This window comes from Odocoileus virginianus, chromosome 19 (genome assembly GCF_023699985.2).
Source record: "Odocoileus virginianus isolate 20LAN1187 ecotype Illinois chromosome 19, Ovbor_1.2, whole genome shotgun sequence".
In the NCBI taxonomy this organism is placed as follows: domain Eukaryota; kingdom Metazoa; phylum Chordata; class Mammalia; order Artiodactyla; family Cervidae; genus Odocoileus; species Odocoileus virginianus.
In genome coordinates this window covers 48,497,977-48,504,135 of record NC_069692.1, presented here as the reverse complement: position 1 = coordinate 48,504,135, position 6,159 = coordinate 48,497,977, and positions in this window count along the sequence as shown.

The following is a 6,159-nucleotide window of genomic DNA, read 5'->3' as shown; positions in this document are numbered from 1 at the left end:
GCTATGTGGGAAGGTGATTCTTAATCACTGCTAGAGACTGTGTCCATTGTAAGCAGCATCACTCAAGCACATAAACCAACACAACTTTACAAGTTGGGGCAAGAGAGGACAGGACCGCTGAACCTGGGTCTGCCACAGCTGGCCTCTGTGCCTTGCCACTGGAGTAAATCTCCAAGACAGAGTTTTGGGTGAAGTAGAAAAGAAAAGCTTTATTGCTTTGTCAGGCAAAGGGGGACACATTGGGCTAATGCCCTCAAAACTGTGTGTCCCCACCTGGAGGGGGGTAGTGAGGAATTCAGAGAGGGCATGATCAGCTCGCGGACGTTCTTCTGACTGGTGGTGAGGTAGGTGGGAGTCAGCATCACCAGCCTTCTGGCTCCAGCCTGCCTGGGGTCTACAAGCTTTGGGCATCATACCTCCTTAATTGTTCACTTCCCCTACCTGGAGGGGTTTTCAGTATCTGCAAAACATCTCAAAGATGTTGTTGTGTGTATCCCTTGATGGAGAACCAGGACCCTGCCCTGAGGCTGCACTGTTTCCTACTGTTTCCCCTTGTCTCCATATCCCCTCCCCTCGCTGATTAACAGCTGCTTGAATCTGCCCATTGGAAGTCAGGGAAGGTCCTGGAGGCTGAAGGAAGGCTGTTTCCTATGATTAAAGGACCGGGACCTCAGACCGGCTTTGTGCCAAGGGTCCTGCTTGGTATCAACACTGACCTCTTGTTTTCACACGTGTCTTCATTACTTTTTCAAGTTAGAGGCTAGGACTAAAACCCACTTGCAAGGCCTTTCCTTTGAGGGTTGAACACCATGAAGGCTGAAGTCATCTAAGGAGGCTTCATGGGGAAACTGAGATCAGAATTCGATGCGGCTGTTGCTGTCGGACTGTTGTGGGGATGGGAGGAGGGTTACAAGCCGAGGGAAGAAAACGAACAATTGGGGTGAGCCTGAAAGATGGGTGGAATCAGCCAGACTAGAAGCCTGGGACGTGGAGAAGGCGCCTCCAGCAGACGCTGCAGCGAGAGTGAAGCACCAGCGGAGAACCATAGGCTGCACTCCACTATCTGCGTTATCCTTCTGAGTGAGTTTGCTTCCTGAGTAAGCAGTATCCTGGGGTGAGAACTCTTGGAGCGGTGGTGGGAAAGCCGTCATCCTTGGAGGCATGCTCCTTAGCAGAGGATCACTGGTAGGTTGTGACCCCTTGATTCCCCCGGGACCCTCCCCCAGCACCCGCGCTTTCACGTAGATACAGATTTCCTCCTGCCTCTTCTCCCACCTTGACTTTTGAGCTTGGACATGGAATTTGATTTGGTCAATCGGATATCAGCCAGCATGACCTTAGTGTACTGGGATTTGTTCCTCTGGAATTCTGCCTTTGCCGTGTGACAGAGAAAACCCGTGAGGAGAGAGACCTGACTGGCCCAGTCATCCCAGCCACCTTGAAGGAGGAAACAGACAGAACAGGCTCTCATCTTGAAAGCAGGACTCCATCTTGGGCCGGACTGTGGACTTTGAGCTACATGCCCAGTATCTATGGAAACGACACACCAACTGGAAAACCAGGCCCCTGGAAGGAAGAACCCCATGGCTCTCCATAGCCTAAAAGAATGTCCTAATTATCTGTGTAACTGAATAGAATCATACATTCTATTATGCTTATTGGGGTATGACCACAGGCCTATTGATAATTGTCCACTGTTACTACCTAGGCTTAAGGCATATGAATCACGGGTTCTTTTCCTTTGTTCAGACTAGTTTCAGAGAATTTGGGGAAGTGGGTTTGGGCACATACACTTAGGGTATATAAGGTTTTCACAAAAATTGTTCAGGGTCCTTGGCTAAGAGGAGACTCTGCCTTGGGTCCACCGGTGTAATAAGCTGCACTCCACTATCTTCATTGTCCTTCTGAGTGAGTTTGTTTCCTGGAGCATGCGGCTACAGCAACCCCACTGAACCACCAGACGGGTCATTGAGGTCAGACTGAGTGAGGCCAGCCAGTGAGGCCAAGCCGGGGCATTCTGGATGGTCACGGGGCATGGGGGAGTGGATGTGACACCATGGAACCAGCCAGCTGAGACCAGGCGGGTGCTGACCCACGGGCTTGTGAGTAGTCAGGTGGCGGTTGTTCTAAGGTACTAAATTTGGGGGTGGTTTCTTACACAAAACAATTAGGTGAGTAAGGTGAAAGATTATGTCTCTGGCTGCTCTTTCTTGGTCACCTGTGTGGGTTCATCATGCTTGGTTGATTGGTTTTAGTTGCTAAGTCGTGTCCGACTCTTGCGACCCTGTGGACTGTATGCAGCCCGCCAGGTTCCTCTGTCCATGGGGATTCTCCAGGCAAGAATACTGGAGTGGGTTGCCATTTCCTTCTCCAGGCTTAGATTTAAAAAAAAAAATATTTATCTGTTTATTTGGCTGTGCCAGGCCTTAACTGGGGCATGTGTAATCTTCAGTCTTCGCGGCGGGTTCTTGCAGTTGAGGCATGGGGAAGAGTTGCCGCATTTGAACTCTGAGCTGCAGCATGTGGGATCTAGTTCCCTGACCAGGCGTGGCACCCAGGTCTCCTGCACTGGGAGTGTGGAGTCTCAGCCACAGGGCTGCCAGGGCAGTCCCCATTATCACGTTTGTTGTTGCTTTCATTTCTGTGTCTGACTGTGCGACCCCGTGGCCTGTAGCCCACCAGGCCTGTCTGTCCGTGGGATTCTCTAGGCAAGGATACTGGAGTGGGCTGCATTTCTCCCTCCAGAGGATTTCCAACCCAGCGATGGATCCTGCGTCTACTGCATTGGCAGGAGGATTCTTTACTGCTGAGCCAGCAGGGAATCATGCTTCGCTTGATAGTTAATAAACATTGATAATCTTTAAGTCTCAATCCAGGTCCTCTTGGTTGTCAGTCAGCTCTCCCTCACCACGCGATTTCATCCACTTCCACAGCTTTTTAAATGCCGTATTGAATCATGAGTTTGTACCTGCAGCTCAGCCCTCCCCCACCAAGCTCCTGGTTCAGATGTCCACCTCCTGCCCGACACCTCCAACTGGATCTTTTACAGGCTCTCGGGCTCAAGATTACCTAAAACATACTCCCGCTTTGGTGTTCACCCAATGACTACCACGAATGCAGCTGCACAGGAAGAAATGTCACTCACGGGTCCTCCTCTCCCCAGCTTTGAGATAGAACTGATAATTTAAAATTGTATATATTCACGGATCCAACTACATGATTTGCTATATATATATGTGCATGCATACATTGTGAAATGTGTACCATAATCTAGCTAACTACCATATCCATCACCTCACAAAGTCCCAATTTCTTTCCTCCTTTCTTTCTTTTCATGCTTATAGCATTTAAGATTTATCCTCTTAGCAAATTCCAAATAGACAACACAATATCGTTAGCTAGAATCTCACTGTTGCATGTTAAATCTCCAGAACATAACTTCAGGGTCATCCCTGACCTCACCTTCTCCCTCCTTGCCTCTGTTGTCCATTACTAGGTCTTGTTGGTTTCACCTTCTCAGCACATCTCAAGCCCACCCACTTGTGACCATCTCCACAGCCACCACGCCAGTCCAGTCTTCATTATCCCACTCAGACCCCCAATAAGGATGCCTGACTGCCCTCCCTGCGTCCAGTCTGTTCCCTGCCCTGCTGCTAGGGATGCTATTTCTCAGACATAAATCTGATCATGTCACTCCTGAGTTTTAAGCACTCCACTAACTTCTTATAATTCTTGGGATAAAGATCAGAGTAACAGTTGTGGCTGGAAAGGTTGTGTAAGTTTGAGGCCCTCCTGAAAGGGTCGATGATGAATAATGTATTGTCAAGTCTTTTTAATTTTATTCATTCTGGTGGGTAAGTGGTAATCTCACTGTGGTTTTCATGTACACTCCCATAACGACTAGTGATGTTGAAGATGTTTTCACATGCTTATTGGTCATTCATGTATCTTCTTTTTCGCGCGTCTCAAGTCTTTTGCCATTTTTAGTGGGTTGTTTGTCTTTTTAATATTGATTGCAGGAGTTACTTATATATTCTCTAAATAAGTTCTACTTATGGTGCCTTACAAATATTTTCTCCAAATCTATTGCTTGCCTCCTTATCTTCTTTTTTAAAATATATTTTTCAGGGAATTTTCTGAAGGTCCAACAGTTAGGACTTTGTACTCTCACTGTCGGGGGCCTGGGTTCAATCCCTGATTGGGGAACTAAGATCCTGCAAATCCTTCAACACAACCAAATATATATGTATATGTATATGTCACATGGCTAAGTGACTGAACAACAACAATAAAAACAAAACAGAAATGCATTCGCAGCCTTATTGGGGCAGGCAAGGATCCCACAGGAAGGTTAGAGAAAGGACAGGTGTTCAGCTGTGAGGATGCAGGGAGCAGGATCAAACAGGTGCACAGACCTCCACAGGGATGAGCCATCTCCAGCTGCCTCTGTTTTTGGGTTACTCCTCTCACACTCAGCTTCCAAGAGGACAGTGTCTGAATGACCTCATTTGGTCACATGCCCCTGGAGGTACAGGGACCTTGGGGGACAGCCCTTCCTTCAGAACTGGATTCAACAGACCAAGGGGGTGATTGCCCCAAGGAACATCTGGGGTGCTTCTCCTGGCAGAGGTGGGGCTGGATTTTGGGAGGAAAAAGTCAATAAATGCCCAGTATTCTCAAAAAACAGCGGAACACACAGCCTTTGGCTTGTGTTTGTGTCTCCTAATTAAGGTGACATAACCTTTAGTCAATTATCTTTGAGTCTTCCCTCAAATAACTGGCCTGAGTTGTATTACATCACTGCCCAGGCTACCTGTGTGAAAGCAGAAAATCTGACTACAGATGAGCTTCACTGTTGTTGTGATTGTTTTAAGTCTTGAAATTGACCATGCATTTCTGATTACTGAAGATTTTTGTAAGTTGTTGCTCAGTCATGTCCAACTCTTTGTGGCCCCATGGGCTGCAGTACACCAGGCTTCCTTACCCTTCGTTACCTCCTGAGTTTGCTCAAAATTATGTCCATTGAGTCGATGATGCCATCCAACCATCTCATCCCCTTTTCCTACTGCCTTCGATCTTTCCCAGCATCAGGGTCTTTTCCAATGTACCAGCTCTTCACATTAGGTGGCCAAAGTATTGGAGCTTCGGCTTCAGCATCAATCCTTCCAATGGATATTCAGGGTTAATTTCCTTTAGGATTGACTGGTTTGATCTCCTTGCTGTCCAAGGGACTCTTAATGGAGAATCTTCTCCAACATCACAATTTGAAAGCATTAATTCTTTGGCACTCAGCCTTTATGGTCCAACTCTCACATCCAAACATGGAGACTGGAAAAACCATAGCTTTGACTATACAGACCTTTGTGGGTAAAATAATGTCTCTGCTTTTTAATATGCTGTCTGGGTTGGTCATAGCTTTTCTTCCAAGGAGCAAGTGTCTTTTAATTTCATGGCTGCAGTCACTACCTGCAGTAATTCTGAAGTCCAAAAAAATAAAGTCTGTCATTGTTTCCCCATCTATTTGCCATGAAGTGATGGGACCAGATGCCATGATCCTAGGTTTTTGAATGTTGAGTTTTTAAGCCAGCTTTTTCACTCTCCTATTTCACTTTCATCAAGAGGCTCTTTAGTTCCTCTTCACTTTCTGCCATAAGGGTGGTGTCATCTGCATATCTGAGGTTGTTGATATTTCTCTCAGCAATCTTGATTCCAGCTTATGATTCATCCAGCCTGGCATTTCACATAATGTACTCTGCTAGAAGTTAAATAAGCAGGGTGACAAGATACAGCCTTGACATACTCCTTTCCCAGTTTTGAATCAGTCCATTGTTTCATGTCCGGTTCTAAGTTGACATGCAGAAACTCTGTAAAATCTAATATTAAGTGGGGAAAGGGTAAAAGACTCAATAAAATATAACATGATCCAGACCAGATGTGAATTAGGGCAAATATAGACATATTTTTGTGTATTAGATTCCCCTTTTTTACTTTATTTTTTGAAATTCATATATAGAATTTTTATTTTATTGACATATTAGAGTTTAACTGATTAACAGTGTTGTTTTAGTTTCAGGCGTACAGCAAAGTGATTCAGTTGTACGCGCATCTATTCTTTTTCAAATTCTTTTCCCATCTGGGTTGTTACGTAATATTGAGCAG